This window comes from Notamacropus eugenii, chromosome 1 (genome assembly GCF_028372415.1).
Source record: "Notamacropus eugenii isolate mMacEug1 chromosome 1, mMacEug1.pri_v2, whole genome shotgun sequence".
NCBI lineage: Eukaryota > Metazoa > Chordata > Mammalia > Diprotodontia > Macropodidae > Notamacropus > Notamacropus eugenii.
In genome coordinates, this window is record NC_092872.1 from 168,589,281 (window position 1) to 168,608,558 (window position 19,278).

The 19,278-nt window shown below is 39.5% G+C and overlaps 2 long non-coding RNA genes across 3 annotated transcripts; one reads left to right on the forward strand and one right to left on the reverse strand.

The window, feature by feature from the left end:
* Positions 1-956: 956 nt before the first annotated feature.
* LOC140509924 (uncharacterized) lies at positions 957-13,156 on the reverse strand. 2 transcript variants are annotated; one of them, XR_011968999.1, is made up of 4 exons: positions 12,860-13,156; positions 11,890-11,984; positions 8,868-8,980; positions 957-1,406 (listed from the first exon to the last, which is right to left on the reverse strand). It is a non-coding gene; the product is annotated as an uncharacterized lncRNA (long non-coding RNA). The 2 variants fall into 2 exon arrangements; XR_011968998.1 differs by having other exon boundaries at positions 8,868-8,983.
* An 89-nt stretch (positions 13,157-13,245) lies between these two features.
* LOC140509925 (uncharacterized) lies at positions 13,246-17,828 on the forward strand. Its single transcript, XR_011969000.1, has 3 exons — positions 13,246-13,511; positions 14,797-14,948; positions 17,655-17,828. It is a non-coding gene; the product is annotated as an uncharacterized lncRNA (long non-coding RNA).
* The last annotated feature ends 1,450 nt before the right edge of the window (positions 17,829-19,278 follow it).

A 19,278-nucleotide genomic window follows, 5' to 3' on the forward strand; every position in this document is an offset into this window, starting at 1 on the left:
TTGGGTTTATTATATACTAGATTACTATGGTCATTTGCTATAATGTAATTTGTGACTAATCTGTTCCGCTGATCTGCCACTCTATTTCTTAGCCAATACTACTGTTTTATAATACAGTTTGAGATCTGGTATGACTAGACCACCTTCTTTCACATTTTTTAATTGATTCCCTTGATAATCTTGAGCTTTTGTTCTTCCAGATGAATTTTGTTATTATTTTTCTAGCTCTATAAAATAATTTTTGATAGTTTGATTAGTATGGCACTGATTAAATAGACTACTTTAGGTAGAATTTTCATTTTTATTATATTGGCTCAGTTTGCCCATGAGCAATTAATATTTTTCCAATTGTTCAGATCTGACATTTTGTATGAAAAGTGTTTTATAGTTGTGTTCATATAGTTCCTGGGTTTATCTTGGCAGGTAGTCTCCCAAGTATTTTATATTGTCTACAATTATTTTAAATGGAATTTTTCTTTCTCTCTTTTGCTGTGGAATTTTGTTGGTACTATATAGAAATGCTGATGATTTATTTGGGTTTATTTCGTATCCTGCAACTGCTAAAAGTTGTTAATAATTTCAAGTAACTTTGTAGTTGATTCTCTAGCTTTTTAGTTGATATCATCTGCAAAGAGTGATAGCTTTGTTTCCTCATTACCTATTTTAACTCCTTCAATTTCTTTTTCTTCTCTTATTGCTGTAGCTAGAATTTCTAGTACCATATTAAATAATAGAGATGATAATGGGCATCTTTGTTTCACCACTGATTGTACTGGGAAGGCTACCGGCTTATTCCCATCACAGATAATGCTTGCTGATGGTTTTAGATAAATATTACTTATTTTAAGATAAGCTCCATTCATTCCCATATTGTCTAGTGTTTTTAATAGAAATGGGTGTTGTATTTTTGTCAAAGCCATTTTTTTTTGCATCTATTGAGATAATCGTATGATTTCTGTTGATTATTTTATTGATATGGTCAGTAAAGCTGATACATTTTCCTAACATCGAATCAGTCCTGCATTCCTAGTATAAATCCCACCAACATATCCCTGCTGAATATTTGGTTGGTGTGGTAGAGGTCCTGCTTGGTCTTAACCTGGATTTTTATGTTGATGTTCACCTTGTAGGGTGAATCCACAATAATCACTGATATTTTTAGTACCCCTCCCAAGCACCCCCATTTTTGAGATCTATGCCATTTCAGCACAGAGTGCTAGGGACCTTGAAGATCTTGGGCTTGTGAAGTATTTTTGTGAACTCCAGTCCCTGATTGCTTCCAAAATCCATGCTGTGGGTTTCCAGCCACCCTGAGGCTTTCTGCTCTTGCTGCCTCCAGATACAGTGACTTGCATACTACACACATGCATCCCTCTCCTGTCTCTCCGATCTATCTTCATGTTTGCCTAGGGAGGGGAAGAGAAAAAGCATTTCATAAGCACCTACTATGTGTCAGGAGCTGTGCTAAGTGCTTTACAAATATCTGATTTTATTCTCATAACAGCTCTGGGAGGCAGGTAGAGCTTATTATTATCCCCATTTTACAGCTGAGGAAATTGAGGCAGGCAGATGTTAAGTGATTTGCCTAGGATCACACAACTAGTGTCTTTGGTTGGAATTGATCTCAAGTTTTCCCAGCTCCAAATCCAGTGCTCTATCTACTGTGCTATCTGACTGCATAAGCTCTTCCTGGCTTTTCTGGTGGAGCCCTTTCCCTATTGCCTGTGGGTTTCTGGCAGACTTTTTTGTGGGGTTGAAAAAGTCACTGTAGTTTGTCATTGGATTTCTTGGTCATCATTCAGTCTAGTCCAATTGAGTGGGGTTTTTTTGCTAGAGCAAATGTGCAGGAGCTGGCCTGCTGTTTCTATGAGAGCTAAACCTTTTCAGCTTTTTAAAGCCCTTCACAACTTCACCTCAGTTTCTCTTTCCAGCCACATTATATGTTTTACTCTCTTTTCCACATCACATGGCACAGCCAAATAGGCCCTCTCTCTGTTTACATGTAGCTCTCCATCTCCCATCTCTGTCACTAATAAGTGTCCCCCTCCCCCTCTTCTTGAAGGAATACTTTTCACCTCTACCTCATAGAATACCTCCCTTTCTTCAACAGTACCATCTTCTATATCAAGCCTTCCCTGACCCCTTCCAATTACTAGTGCCTTACTTCCCTAGGGGCAGCTAGGTGGTGCAGTGGATAGAGCACCAGTGCAGGAGTCAAGAGGACTTGAGTTCAAATCTCACCTCAGACACTTGACACTCACTAGCTGTGTGACCTTGGGCAAGTCACTTAATCCCAGTTGCCTCATCCTGGGTCATCTCCAGTCATCCTGATGAATATCTGGTCACTGGATTCAGATGGCTCTGGAGAAGAAGTGAGGCTGGTACCCTGCACAGCCCTCCCTCACTCAAAACAATCTCAAGTATAAGTCATGTCATCATGTCGCTGTTGGCGTGGTCTTCTTTGGCAACGAAGGACGAACACACACACACATGCTTCCCTGATAACCATTTTGCATATATTATTAACATTATTTACATTTATTAATATTAATGTCATATACTAATAAATTTCTATTTATTCCATGTGTATTTATTCAGTATATACTTGTATATGCAGATGTTGTTTCCCCTAAAAGAATGTAAACTCTTTGAGAGTAGGGATTATCTCTTTCTCAAGTTTTGTATCACCAGCATCAAGCACAGTGCATTGCACATGGTAGGTACCAATTAAATGTTTACTGACTTACTGGTTAAGTTATCTGCGTAACCTAAGGGATATTCCCTTCATCATCTCTGCCTTTTCAATCTTTCACAGGCCTGGAATTCTTGAGAGAAAGTCTGGGAAAATTCTGACATTCTTCAACCTAAAATAAGACTACCCCAGGTCATTCTAAATCACTCCAAAATAGAGGCAGGGGCAGGGCCATGACTATAATTTATAACTTTCTCATCAGAACATCTGGGCACAGTCAAGAGACAAGGATAACTAAGCAGGAGCAACTAGGAACCAACCCAGACCAAGTGGGAAAAGATTCTACTATCATCTATTGTCCAGGGCTTGCTGTGGACAGTAATCAGCCATAAGTCCTGCTGGAGATCTGATGCATGTGCCCAAGAAAGAAATTTTGCTTCCTCCCCATTCTCTTGTCTCTAATAAATAAGAAATTCCTTTCCCTCTTCTGCTGTGAGCTTCAGGTATGATTGAGGACTTCCCACATACAGAAGATGAGGAGAGAAAAAAGAAAGGACATGGGAGCTAGCAAAAGGCTTCTTTGTTTTACTTTATTTTAATTCCATGTATTAAAACTGGTAATGATCCATATACTATCAGTCCATTAAATTATCCATTAAATATGGAAGGAAGAGAAAATTAAAGAAGTGAGGGGTCAGAGCCCAGATAATTGGCACAATTTGTTTGTGTGTTTTTATTTATTACTACTAATAAAAATAGCTAGCATTTATAGAGTACTTTAAGGTTAGCAAAACACTTTACATATGTTATCTCATTTGATCCTCACAACTATGGGGGGTAAGTGCTATTATTATCCCCATTTTACAGATAAGGTGACTAAAGGTTCTAAGAGACAGTGAGAAGGAACAGAATGCAGTAGGATCAGGCAGTACAGGACAGGAAGGGAGTCTTTCCAGTATGTTCCGCATGGATCTTGGCATTGCACTAGAGTTCTTATCCTTCTTTAGATCCCAAATATGGAGAAGTTAAGTATCTACAAAGGGTGAGGAGTGGAGGGATGGGGAAGGAAGAAGGAATCTACAATTTGTTTTACACTGAAAGTTCCAGGTAGACCACTAGGTAGCATAGTAGAACCCAAGACAGAGTTAGGAAGACCTGAGTTCAAATTCTACCTCAGACATTTCCAAATCAAATGATCTTAAACAAGTCATTTAACCTCTCAGCCTCAGTTTCCTTATCTATAAAATGGGGATAGCACTTTTGTCACAGAATATTTACTTGAAATAAATGAGATTAATTTTTTAAACTTTACAACACAACATCAGCTATAGATCTTTCCTCTTGGTTGCCTTGGATATCTACACTTTTCCTATTCTTGCTAGACCAGGAGAAGCCCAAAGATTCACTGGGTTCCATCTTCTAGGAAGTAGGGAGCAAGGAGGAGATACCAAAGGAATGCGTTGCTCTTTCAAGATGACACAAGAGAGCAATCCCTAAATGATCAAACCCTGCCACATGCTTTCTCAGTTTCATATGGAACCCCAAAGGGCATTCCATGACAGCAATTGTCATATACCCTGGCAATCAATTAGTAATTTGGAAGAGCTCAGGAGATAGGGTATGAGCAGTTGGGAGAAAAATGAGTGGAAGAAATGAATGCTACCTGAAGGTAAATAAGGCAAAATAGATGACATAGAAATCTACAACAAGAAAAAGGCTATAAAGAGGGGACATATCGCTCTTTTAGTCACCTAAGCAATAGAAAAGAGAATGATAGATACATATGAGTCCTGTGAGACTCCTGAATATCTCTAGATTTCCATTCCTCATCTGTCAAATGAGAGGTTTGGGATAGATGATCTCCATAGTCTTAAGATCATGGCAACTGGTCCCACCGTATCTTGACAAATAGAGGGAGAAGATATGGAAGCAGTGTCAGATTTTATATTCTTGGGCTCAGAGATCACTGTAGACGATGACTGTAGCCTTGAAATTAAAAGACTCTTGCTCCCTGTATGTAAGAAAAGTTATGGCAAATCTGGACAACATATTAAAAGGCGGAGCCATCACCTTACTGAAAAAGGTCCATATAGTCAACACTATGATTTTTCCAGTAGTAATATATGACTGAGAGTTGAATTGTAAGGAAATTGAGCACTACAGAATCAATGGTGGTGTTGGAAAAAGCTTTTGAGAATCAAATAGCAAGGAGATCAAATCGATATTTAAAGAAATTAATTCAGATTACTCATTGGAAAGACAAATACTGAAATTGAAGCTTAAATACTTTGATCACATACTGAGAAAACAGGACTCATTGGGAAAGACCTGAATGTTGGGAAAGATTGAAGGCAAAAAGAGAAGGGTATGGCAGAGCTGAATAGATAGTATCATGGAAGCAGAGAAATGAGCTTGGACAGACTGGGAGAAAGCGGAAGATAGAAGGGTCTGGTGTGCTATGGTTCGTGGGGTCACAAAGTTGGGCACAACTGAACAACAACAAAAACAATCCTTTCTGGCTATGATATTCTTTATGAATGAATATATTTTAAAATACTTATTAAATATTTGCATACTATGTGTAAAGCATTGTGCTAAGCCTAGAGAATACAATAGAAAAACAAGAGAGCCCCTTCTTTCAAGGAACTTATATAGACAATGCATGTAGAAGGTTTCAGCTGCAAGTCAGATGGAAAGGTCCTATGCTCCTTAGGGTATGGTGACAAAGCCTGTGATCTCCAGCTTCAAAGGGATCATTTGCAAATTGATGTTTTCTCACAGAAACAATGGTATATATCATGGCTAGATTTCTAGGATAGTTGACAAACCTGTTTAACCTATAATGGAGTTTAACTATATATAGTAAGAGTATTGGACTAAGTTCTCAACCCAGATGTAAAGGTAGAACTAGGAAAAGGAAGAGTTTCTTCCCCCCCTGCCCCTCCCAAACAACATTTCAAAGTAACAGTTGCTTCAACAGGAACATAGATCCTTTCTCAGAGACCATCTAGTTCAACTCCCCTCATTTTATGAAGAAGGAACTAAGGGCCAGAGAGGTTTGGTGACTCATAATAATAAGCTCACATAATAATTATGTGGCACAATTGGGATTTAAGCCTAAGTTATCTGACTCCAGATCTTTCCACTACATTAATGTGCCTTACAACAAGCCTATGAAATAGGACTCCAATCACTACAGGCAAAAGTGTTCTTTTTAAATTATCCCGCCAGGGGGCGGAGCCAAGATGGCGTAGTAGAAAGACGCACATACACATAGCTCCTAACCCACAACCCATAGAACAACTACAAAGAAGTAACTCACGGCGAATTCTGCACCCAGAGGCCACAGAACATTGGAGCGAGGGAGATTTCTGTTCCAGAGAGACCTGCAAACCTCTCGTAAAAGGTCCTTCGTGCTGCGGACTGGGCGCCGGGACTGGGAGCTGAGTACAGCCCTGCTGTGGCCGCGGCACCGAGAGGAACAGATCCGAGCGGGCTTCAGGGACGGGATCTCCAGCGGCCGCACAAGTACCTCCACCCACAGGTGACGGGGGTCTGTGAGAGAGTCCCTTTGGCGGGTCGAGGGGGGAGTGGGGTGCCCCCATGGCTCGGGCCCCCTCGGGAGACAGAAGCTGAGGGGCAGCGGCAGACCAGGGCTCTCCAAGCAGGCAGGAGCCTGGATCCATTGTTGAAGGTCTGTGCATAAACTCCCTGAGGGAACTGAGCCTGAGAGGCAGCCCTGCCCTCACCTGAGCATCTGAATTTAATCTCACACTGAATAGCAACCCTGCCCCCGCCCAAAGCCCTGAGGCTGGAAGCAGCATTTGAATCTCAGACCCCAAACACTGGCTGGGAGGATCAGGAGGTGAGGTGGGTGTGAGGAAAATATTCAGAGGTCAAGTCACTGGCTGGGAAAATGCCCAGAAAAGGGAAAAGAAATAAGACTATAGAAGGTTACTTTCTTGGTGAACAGGCATTTCCTCCCTTCCTTTCTGATGAGGAAGAACAATGCTTACCATCAGGCAAAGACACAGAAATCAAGGCTTCTGTGTCCCAGCCCACTCAATGGGCACAGGCCATGGAAGAGCTCAAAAAGAATTTTGAAAATCAAGTTAGAGAGGTGGAGGAAAAGCTGGGAAGAGAAATGAGAGACATGAAGTCAAAGCATGAACAGCAAATCAGCTCCCTGCTAAAGGAGACCCAAAAAAATGTTGAAGAAAATAACACCTTGAAAACTAGCCTAACTCAATTGGCAAAAGAGGTTCAAAAAGCCAATGAGGAGAAGAATGCTTTCAAAAGCAGAATTAGCCAAATGGAAAAGGAGATTCAAAAGCTCACTGAAGAAAATAGTTCTTTCAAAATTAGAATGGAACAGATGGAGGCTAATGACTTTATGAGAAACCAAGAAATCACAAAACAAAACCAAAAGAATGAAAAAATGGAAGATAATGTGAAATATCTCATTGGAAAAACAACTGACCTGGAAAATAGAGCCAGGAGAGACAATTTAAAAATTATGGGCCTACCTGAAAGCCATGATCAGAAAAAGAGCCTAGACATCATCTTTCATGAAATTATCAAGGAAAACTGCCCTGAGATTCTAGAACCAGAGGGCAAAATAAATATTCAAGGAATCCACAGAACACCGCCTGAAAGAGATCCAAAAAGAGAAACTCCTAGGAACATTGTGGCCAAATTCCAGAACTCCCAGGTGAAAGAGAAAATATTGCAAGCAGCTAGAAAGAAACAATTCAAGTATTGTGGAAATACAATTAGGATAACACAAGATCTAGCAGCTTCCACATTAAGGGATCGAAGGGCATGGAATAGGATATTCCAGAAGTCAAAGGAACTAGGACTAAAACCAAGAATCACCTACCCAGCAAAACTGAGTATAATACTTCAGGGGAAAAATTGGTCTTTCAATGAAATAGAGGATTTTCAAGCATTCTTGATGAAAAGACCAGAGCTGAAAAGAAAATTTGACTTCCAAACACAAGAATGAAGAGAACCATGAAAAGGTGAACAGCAAAGAGAAGTCATAAGGGACTTACTAAAGTTGAACTGTTTACATTCCTACATGGAAAGACAATATTTGTAACTCTTGAAACATTTCAGTATCTGGGTACTGGGTGGGATTACACACACACACATGCACACACGCACACACACATAGAGACAGAGTGCACAGAGTGAATTGAAGAGGATGGGATCATATCTTAAAAAAAAAAAATGAAATCAAGCAGTGAGAGAGAAAGATATTGGGAGGAGAAAGGGAGAATTGAATGGGGCAAATTATCTCTCATAAAAGAGGCAAGCAAAAGACTCATTAGTGGAGGGATAAAGAGGGGAGGTGAGAGAAAAACATGAAGTCTACTCTCATCACATTCCACTAAAGGAAAGAATAAAATGCCTACTCATTTTGGTATGAAAACCTATCTTACAATACAGGAAAGTGGAGGATAAGGGGATAAGCAGAGTGGGGGGGGATGATAGAAGGGAGGGCATGGGGAGGAGAGTGCAATTTGAGGTCAACACTCAGGGGGAGGGATAGGATCAAAAGAGAATAGAAGTAATGGGGGACAGGATAGGATGGAGGGAAATATAGTTAGTCCTATACAACACAACTATTATGGAAGTCATTTGCAAAACTACACAGATTTGGCCTATATTGAATTGCTTGCCTTCCAAAGGGAAGGGGTGGAGAGGGAGGGAGCTAAAGAAGTTGGAACTCAAAGTGTTAGGATCAACTGTAATGTTCTTACCACTAGGAAATAAGAAATACAGGTAAAGGGGTATAGAAAGCTATCTGGCCCTACAGGACAAAAGAGAAGACAGAGACAAGGGCAGAGAGGGATGATAGAAGAGAGAGCAGATTGGTCATAGGGGCAATTAGAATGCTTGGCGTTTGGGGGGGGAGGGGAGAAAAGGGGAAAAATTTGTAACCCAAAATTTTGTGAAAATGAATGTTAAAAGCTAAATAAAAAAAAAAAAAGAAAAAATAAATAAATAAATAAATTATCCCGCCTTCTTTTCTATATTCCTTTCCCACTTTGGGTACCATCCCTAGGCCTCCGTTGCCCAGTGATCTCATGTTGCCCTAAGCTTCCTACTCTATCACACCTCCTTTCCCTGTAACACCACCCCAAATGTTCCAATATCTAAAATTACCTACCTCTCCTTCCCCTACCAAAATCTCCAGTGACAACTTCCATTCTCTAATCAGAAGTTCTTAAGCTTTCTGAGGGTCATGAACACCTTCGGCAGTCTACTAAAGCCTACAGATCTCTTCTTGAAAGAAAAATGGAAAAAAATAAAATACATAGGATTACAAAGAAAACCAGTATATTGAAATAAAGTTATCAAGATAGTATTTAAAAAATAAATTCATGAACCCCCAAGTTAAGAACTCCTTAGTTTAAGTTGAAAGGGTGCGAGGTAAACAATTTACTTAGGTGCTTTAGCTTAGGTGCTACTGACAGATCTCTTCCCACAGGAATTTGCTATTCTTTCTTTATCTTTAAAGACCACACATGTTAAATTAAATGAAAGTCTAATTAGTAGAATTCAGGCCCAGGAGAAAATAAAAACTGGGGCTGGGGATATATCTTGTAGTTGTAGGGGGCTCCTAGACAGCCAATGTAACCCTGACTAGTCCTGCGAGGCCAAGGTCAGGTCTGGTAGGTAGTGTTGTTTTTCATAGCTCCCTCCCTTCTACTTTTGAACCCAAGCTTTCATTAAAAGCTTCTCTTTGTGGCTCTCATAACAGCTGCGGCTTTCCTAAACACCAGGCCCAAGCAAAAGAAATATCTTTTGCTTCCCTCTCTGGAAATAAACACTAATGGAGGAAGGCTGGGGAATCAGAGCAGGAAGAGCTGCCAAGCAGCTGCACTCTTGGGGAAACAGCAAAACACATGGGAAACCATTTGTCTTTCCTCCTTAGCTTGCAGGCTGAATTATCATCCCCTACACATCTCTCACTTTGTGCACTATGGAGTTTCTGTCTTTGGCATCTTTGTTTTTGTCTGTGTCCCACTAGACTAACCATGAACATGACCACCTGTGCTCCAGAAGTAGGTTAGGGAGAATTTACTCCACTGCTTGTATACTGCTCACTTCAGGCACAGACTATAGTCAAAACTACCTATTCAGAAAGAGGAACACCTTTCCCCCACACCAGCTAAATCCCACCTCCCTATCATCCTCTCCAAAATGCAATGAAATATATCAGTTGTCGTTCAGTCATTTTTTCAGTCATATCTGACTCTTTGTGATCCCATTTGAGATTTTCTTGGCAAAGATAATGGAGTGGTTTGCCATTTCTTTCTCCAACTTATTTTACAGATGAGGAAACTGAAGCAAACAGGGTTAAGAATCACACAGTTAATAAATATCTGAGGCCAGATTTGAATTCAGGAAAAACAGTCATCCTGATTCCAGGACCAGCATTCTATCTACTATACCACCTAGCTACACTATTGAAATATATTAGCTAAGGTTCTTAACCTGGGGTCTATCAAGGCAACCACACTGGTATACTCAGGATGGACGCTAGCACAGGTTCTTAGATCTGCTTTACTAGGAAAGATAGTTGTTTAAGAGGTCAACAATCCTTTTTAATTATATTCGGAACAGAGAAAATAGAGGCAGAGAAATGAAGACCAATAGACAGGGTTTCCCTGACTGAATCAAAGCAATAATGCTTACATATATCTCTGGAGCCTTTACATCTGAGCAGTTGGAGGGGTGGGGTCTGAATATATGGCCACTCAGAGTCTCGACCAGAGAATCACACGATCCTTTTTCTTATAAGCAACCCCTCCAAAGTAAAATACCAACCTCCCCAGTATATAACAAAGACTTGGCTCCTGATTGGCTCAGAGTTAGTAGGCATGAAACCTACATGACTCAGCACACCTGTGAACTACCAAGGTTCAAAGGAGATTGAGCCTTCAGATGCTCACAATTTAGCCTGAGCCTGGTAAACTGAACTCCAAAAAGAAAAACAACTTTGTTTATTGCTTGCTATTACAGGATCTGAAAATTTGTTTGATTTTAATATTTTGAATAATTGTATTTCAATAAATTTATTTCCTTTTTAATCTTATATAGTTTATTTTTTTGCATTTAAAAACATTCTTCTGAGAAGGAGTCTGTCTATAGGTTTCACCAGACTGCCAAAGGACTCTGTGATATACATAAAAGAAATGATATCAAAAAAGTTAAGAACTTATGCTCTGGGCTTAATTCCAATCTTGACCAACTATCTAGACTAATTTATCATCTTCTTGCCCTGGTTACTCCTAGATTCTCAAAAAATGTCTTCTTTCTTCTTTTTTAGATGTCCCAGGGGCACAAGCATGTTGTCAAGGAGATTGCAGGCATTAGAACACGCTCTAGGAATGACTAGGTGTATTGCAAAACATAGTCTAGGTAGAGAGGGAAAAACAGCTTTGAGGATTCCTCGATTGAAGGGGAAAATGGATGGGGTCCTGAAAGCATGTTCAGGAGCAGAAAAAAATGTAATATTAGAAGAGTGGTTTGGATCTTGAGCTTGTCATATGTTTATGCAAATGAAGGCAGCCTAGGAATCTAGACACAAGGGTACAATATTGATGAATCTTAAATAAGGATATTGAACAAAAAAAAGACATAGCTGTAGTTCTAAAGACAGGTTAGAATATTCTGAGGCAAGCAGGAATAAAATCAAGTGACTTGGGAAAGATACAAACATACACACATACATATACATACACATGCATGCATACATACATTATGCATATTTACTACATTAAGTTGGTGAAATTTAAGACTGAGTGGAATGTGAAAACTGAGATGTCTCAGGGTAGGGGAGCCATCAGGCAACCAATATAACCACATATATATGTGACATATGGATATTATACATATGTCCCATATATTGGTATATATAATTCAATGGTCCAGGTTGACATAGGAGGAAAGGTGCTGCATTAGCCTATTTTGTTTACTGAGCACTGATTAAAAAACTATCTTGTTCATAGGAAATTAATCCATTTGATTCCATATAAACTCTTCCATCTTCACATATATGTAATGAATGACTGTCCAGTGAGCCCAGCCCTTATGAGCATATGTAAAGTGCTCTGCTAATTCAGTTGCCATGTAGACTTTGGAGCTTTGTACAGTCATTCAGTAACTAGTTCCAGTCAACTAACCATATGGTGAAGAGGGGCTGTCTGCCTGGAACTGGGGGTGCTGACCAGAGCTTCTTCCTTCTCTCAGTTTGACTTTTTCCTGCCTGGCAACATTCCTGTGGGAGAACAGAGACATTTCTATAAGAGGAGATGCCTTGGGCTCGCCTCATCCAAGGCTGACATGTGGTTAACCTGGTTATCCTATCCTTTCCTGGTTAACCTATAACCCATAACCAACACCAGCTTTAATTCTTTGCCTTGACATTTGTTCTTTTGTTGTAAACTTTGAAAGGACAAGAGAGTGAGCCACCAGAAGTTCTGGGAAGGGAGTCTGTTTTGAAGCTGACAGGCAGCTGATCCAGCTTTGAGACCCAAAGAATGGAAGAGCACATTTGGAATCTAGCCTAGCCATATCTGAGACAAGGACTTGTCCAGCAGTGATGCCACATTTGGACATTTAGTCAGGGGGACCAATGCTACGGAGAAACTGCTTTAATTCTGTGTGAATCCTCTCTCCCCAGAAATTAATGTACTGTAGGAGAAAGTTGCTCCTAAAGTATTGAGGGGAGGATGTTTTTGCTCTGTCTTCAAAGTAAAGATCTCTTTGTAAAAGTGAAATGATATTAAGGGGTTAAATGGAACTGGGGAGCTAATCACTGGCAGCTAGTAGCAAGGAGAAACACACTAGAATGGGGACTTGAGCCAGTATCATTAGAAAAACATCTCCCCCCTCAAATCCTCAAGAGCGCTCCCATAAACCCAGAAAGAGAAACACTCTCTCTCACATACACATCCCACAATTCCTCAAGAGTACTCCCTAGAACCCAGAAAGCAAGACTTATACTGGGAGAGTAAAACCTGAGTATTTGGGACATAAATGCATACATATGCACATGTATACAAATATGCATATGTTCATGTGTGTATGTGTAGCAATAATTTGCAAAAAGTCATGTTATTGCCTCCAGAAAAAAAAATACAAATCTCTCACCTTGACATTTAAAGATGTCTGTAATCTGTTGCCCACCCTCCTTTCCAGTCTAATTTCCTGTTGTTCCCTTTATACATTCTCTGTTCCAATTAAACTAGCCCAGTAGATGTTCTCCATGCCCAACATTCTATGTCCTGCTTCTGTATCTTTTGCAGGTGGTATTTTCATGTCTATAATGCCTTCCTTCTTCCCTTGATGCCTTGTAAAATCCCTAGCTTTCTTCAAAGACCAGTTCAGCGGCCTCTCTCTTTACATGACTTTTCCTGAGCCTGCCCCACCCTCCAATTGTTAGCACAGTCTACCTCTTGAAATTGCTTTGTGTCATTTTGTACAAACTTCATTTTTATATACATATGTGTTACATTGCCCAGGAGAATATAAAATGCTCAAGGGCAGGGATGATTTCATTTTTGCCCTTGAGACCCTAGTACCTTGTGTGTTTTATAGACGTTTAAAAAACAGTTGTTGAACTGGGTTGAATTAAATCTATACACAGACTCTGGGGAATTTAAGACATGATTTATCCTCCCAAGATTATACCCCTGTCTCTACTTAAATCACAACTACTGATCATTGATTGAATGGGAAGTAGAATCAAGGACACTTGGCTGCCTTGCCAGCGTCGCCATGAACCTACAACATTTTGATGGCGGTAAGTGGTGCTGTGGCATGATTTCTATGGCAACAAGGGCAATAATAAGCAAAGCTAATAGTTGTTAGGCTGGCAATTTTGAATGCTTCCTGTGATTGAAGGATTTTCAGCTTCTCTTGGCCCAGGATATTCCAAGCTCTCAAATGGCCTGTCTTTTGGCAGAGGTAACCATTTTGAGCAATGTGAGGGAACATTCGCCTCTGTAACCATGCATGGAATTCTATTCTGGGATCTGGTGGAGTTGGGCAGACTTCCTAAAGTGGTTGTGAAACAGAGAGCCTAGATTGGGTAGGATCAAGGACAGGACAATTAAAAGTGTGAGGCTGGACTTGGATGGGCAGTGAATCTCCAAGCTCAGTTGGGCACCTTCTAAGAAGCTCTTTCTGTTACCAATCCTGTCCTTTGAGGCTGCTTCCTGTTCAGGCAGGTTAAAAATAAGAATGCAGGATCTCTTCTAAGCTTAATCAAAAGCAGAAGAGCTGGGCACCAGTGAACCAAGGAATTCATATTCTTATTGGAGAGAACCACTTCATTACTGGCACTAATAGCCCTTAGAGAAAACACCAAGTGCTGAAACAGATGGTTGTTTTTAATTCTGAAGTTTTCAGTTTATCGTTTTCCTTTGGTGTCCACAAAGCTCAGTTCCTGTTCTCATGATGACACGCATAGTCTGTCTGGGTTAGTCATCCCTCCCGGTTAAAGTATTCTTTGGAAAATGTGGCCAAATTCTTGGGAGATTACAACATTTTGGAAGTTTTAGGTACAAATAAACAAAGAGAGGAAAGGCCCTGAGATTCAAAAAAGGGGGTTTTACCCACAATTTATTATAGCATCATAAAGAGGCAACATATAAATTATCCCAAACTATGAGGTTTCAAATGTTTTTGGGGGATGTGGCCATTCCCCAAACCCTCTCAGATAAAACATGTGGTGGAAACCACAAAGCCCCTTCCCCAAAGAAGGCTCCTTATTCAGCTACCATTACTTAAGGTGCAATCTACAACCTGCTGCATAGGGAATAAAAGGGTGATTTACCCTTTGAAAGTCATACACCAAAGATCCATGATCTTTTCCCTTCCCCTCTTCTGTGGTACAAATACCTATAGTGTCTATTGCAATGTATTCTATGCACTTTTAATACAGTCTGCTGTTGAAAGTGTACACACTGTTTTGTTGTGGTATGAGGTCATCTTAGAAATACAAACTATGTGTAATAAGTAAGTATATTTAGATCAAGGGGTTCTTCACTTGTTTTGTGTCATGGACCCCTATGGTTGTCTGGCAGCCTGGGGAATTCGAGAATGATTTGTCCTGCAAAGATTTTACTGCATCTCTACTCAAATCACAACTGTTGATCATTGACTGAATGAGAAGTGGACTCAAGGGCAATTGGATATCTTTCTGGCATCACCATGAATCTATACCACTTTGATGAAGGTAAGTGGTGCTGTGGCGTGATTTCTTTAACAACACAGGCAACAATAAGCAACAGTAATAGGTGTGGGACTGTCGGACTCTGCACTGCTTCTCAAAATAAAGCTTTTAAATGTATAAAATAAAATACATAAAATTACAAAAGAAACCAATTATATGAAAAATAGCTACCCATTTTTTTAAGTTGACAGGCCCCAAGTTAGAATCATGGTTTCATATTATTCAATTTACCTTAAGTTTAAAGTTTTATTTAGTCTTTTCTAGGCCCTGTTTCAGCCCTGAGACCAAATCCTTGGGAGATTACAACATTTTGGGAGTTTTAGGTACAAATAAACAAAGAGGGGAAAGGCCCTGAGATTCAAAAAAGGGGTCTTATCTCTTACAGTCTGACTCTTTTGATCATGCTATACTTTCTTTTTTGAAAAAGAAAAATTAGTATTTTTATTGATTTTTTTTGTACTTACACCACCTTCATTTCCATATGTATATCTAATATATATATGTATATATATATATATACACACACATATATAATTTCTCCTCTCCTATACCCAGTGAACCATCTCTTGTAACAAAGATTTAATAAGAAAGAAGGAAAAGCAATTGAGTAAGACTAACCAGAATATTGACCACGGCTGACAGTATATACAATATGCCATATCTATAATTTCCTACTATTGCAACAAAGATGTAAGATTGTGCATGTGCCTGCGTAAAATATATACATTCTGGCCATTTCAATGTGGCTCATGAGAGGCATTGATAGATATCCCTGGAATCTTCCCTACCTCTCTCCAAGGGAGAACAAGATTCCTGCCTTGAGGGAAGCAAGGGAAGGGTGACAAGTCTGGGAGCTCTTTTCTCTAGTTTCTGAAAAAGCTTTAGAATAGAATTCTAACGATCTTCTCCCTCCTAAATATTCTTGGTCTAGGGGTATAATATATTCCAAACAAAAGCCACTTTTCTAGCCATAAGCCCTTAAGGGAGGAGGGTGACTCCAAGCCTGTATCAACTGGTTTGATTCCTTCTTACTAAAAGACCATAAGACACAGCAAATAGTGAGTAAACCTATTTATCCAATCAAGACAGAAAACAGAAATTGGAAATTATATAGGTTAGAACAGGGATGGAGAACCTGTGACCTTGAGGCCACTTGTGACCTTCTGGGTCCTTTTGACTGAGTCCAAGTTTTACAGAACAAATCCTTTTATTAAATGGATTTGTTCTGTGAAGTCTGGATTCAGTCCAAGAGCCACACCAAGGACCTACAAGACCACATGTGGCCTCAAGGTCACAAGTTCCCCACCCTTGGGTTAAAACATACCCCCCAAAAAATACAAAAGTGAGTTCTTCTGATGAGTACAAGATAAGATCTCAGTTCAAAACAAGAGAGAGATCTCAATCTCACCCGAAGGGAAATTCTCTCTCAGAAGTTGCTAGGGAGACAAGCTAGGAATCAGGGACATGTTGAAGAGTCAGATTCCCCCACACACCTGCAGTTTCTAAAGTTTTTCTTTCCCCTGGATTTAGCCTCAGAGAATGTCTTTCACTATGCATCTCTCCCAAAAGTTCTTGAACCAAGAATGCACCCTGGCATTAGCGTAATCTCTACCAATTAGGAGTCTCTTTTTAGTACTCAGTGATATATAAAATGAGCCAAGTTTAGAAATCTGGGTTCCAAAGGAATTATCTCAACTCTTTTCTACAACCAAGCTTGGTCATTATAGTTACCTAAATATTGTGCTTTCAGGCTAGTTCTCTCTAATGTTCTCTGAGGTAACTATCCTAAATCCCGATTAAGCCCACAGGGGTACCCTTGAGGGTCTTGGGGTTTTTCTTTACAATTGCTTATAGAGTGCTTCTCTGCAAGATTATTATTTAATCAATTTAGTCAGACAGACTTTAGTAACTTTTAGGAAGGAATATTTACTAAGGTGATATAGTAAGAAGAATTGATATAAAATATCCTCCTATGTCTATGACATTCTCCCTTCAATACATAGTCTAGGGGAAAGTGCACTCAGACTTAGAGAGCCTATGTAGCAAAGATGTAAACTCATAGTTTCTGTTTGCTGAAAATTCTTTTTTCCCCTTTGTGTGGTGCTCAAGAAGTTCTGCTTAGAGGCTGGGCTCTTTCTGGAGCTATGACTTTAGGTATAGGACAGAATCCAACTCAGGTGCTGCCATCAACTGATCTGAGGCTGTCTATTAGAAAGTCTAGGGGAAGATAAGAAGTCACAAATTCTCTAGAGCCTTTGGAATTCATACTGTAGATAAAGCAAAATGTGGGGAAAGAAACCAAATTTAGGCCAAAGCCAAGGCCTCTGCTTCCCTACTAAGTGGTTCCTTCTCAGGGGGTTTAGCTGGAACACTCATTCTTTAGTCACTACTTTGAAATCTGAATTTCTGGACGACTCTAGTTCTCACCTATCTTGATAATTTGTAAATGAGCCCCCGGACATGACCTAGTTTCCTTAGCCTATCTAAATGTGTAAGACATTCCATTTCCAAGTATTTTTCTTCTTTTTGTACCTAATCTAAAGTTAATGATTAACTAATTGATCAACTGATTGAGATTTATCCTCACCTTGTTAAGGTATCAGGCCATGGTATTATTTGCTTTAGTAAGTCAATCAGCCTCATTCTTGTATCTATTACTTCCAACCTTTCACCCAAGATCAGAACTATTTCTTTTATCTCCTGATGCAGGCAAGTCATATCTGGAGCAGCCAAGATGACTGATGAATTCATAATATTCAGGCATAAAGCGTCAAAGAAAACTGTATCAATCCAGAAGTGCTTTCGTGTTTGGCTTTCTTATGATTGATACATTCTTTAAAAGGACATGGGGACTGGTTTACCTATGATTGTGGCATTTGTAAAAGCATATTTGACTTGTTTATTCATTCCTGAATACAAAAAGGAATTCGAGTTCCTGGGTCTGCCTATATTATTGTCATGTGTTATAATAATTTTTGTTTTAAGGAATGGGTCTTATCCAGCTGGAAAAACAGGGGCTTCTCATAAGCTTGATCCCCCTATTGATCAGAATGGGAGCTTGGAGTGGCTCCATTTCTGACCTGGGCTGGTGTGCCCCTCCTTAGGCAACATAGTTCCACAGCTCCAACTCCCTTCTTGGAGGTTCACTATATTAATGCCAAACTTAGTGTGGAGACCTGATTGACAAAAGTCCACTGGAGATCAGAACTATGGAACTCAAGAAATCCATCGTCCTCAATCTCTAGGCAACTGAGATTAAGGACATGTGCCATCTTGTCAAACTGTGTTATGAGATATTAAGAAATAATATTTTGACAGTGTCCTAGTTTGAAGATCAAATCAAAGAGTTAATCAGTCTTCCCTGAATAAAAGACAATCAATTTCAGAGAAGGCTCTTAATTTCCTAAGACTAAGAGAATCTATTGCAGAGAGCACAACTCTAATGTGCCAACCACATTGTTTGAATGCCAAATCTACGTTTGCCTAAAAGACTATTTTATGGAGAACTCACACAAGGCAAGTGCTAACATGGAGGTCAGAAGAAACAATACAAGGATATTCTGAAGGTCTCTCTGAAGAATTTTGGAATCAATTGTAAGACATGGGAAACACTAGCACGGGACTACCAGCATGGCATGCTCATGTCAAAGAACACTCTGTGCTCTATGAGCAAAGCAGAATTATGGTAGCTCAAAAGAAACATAAGAAGCACAAATTTAGACATCTCCACTCCAAATGTCCATATGGAGTACTTGTGTCTTACCTGTGGTAGAGCCTTGTGAGCTTGTATTGATCTGATCAGCCACAGTCAGACACACTGTTCCTTAACCCCAATGTGGTGATTTCATTTTGGTCCTCTTTGAGAATAAAAAACAACATTCATAGTGACCAAACTAAGAGTGGGAATGACTTTTTTTTTCCTAAATCCAATTTTTAAAAAGTATTTCTTTGTTCACTCTTGACCAGTTTGAAAGGAGGGTAGTTAAAAAAAAAAGATTGTTTTCAAGAAGACATTTCTACAAGTGTGTATAGATACTGACATTAATATTGTTCTGTGTAAGCAGATTAAAAGCCCTAAACCTAAACTATATACTTCTCTTTTATCTTGTGGATTTTTATCTTTTGTTTTATGACTACTATAAATATATGTTGCCTAGATCAGGAAGAATTCCATTTATGAGGGGGAAATGACTCTTTTGGATCTCTCTCTAATCTGGAATGTGTGTATAATAATAAATTATCTCAAACAAATTTCTACTAAAACTAAGAGTACAGATTTTCTTTGATACATTTTGCAGTCAATGTTAGGATTAGGCCCCATTATGGACCAAGA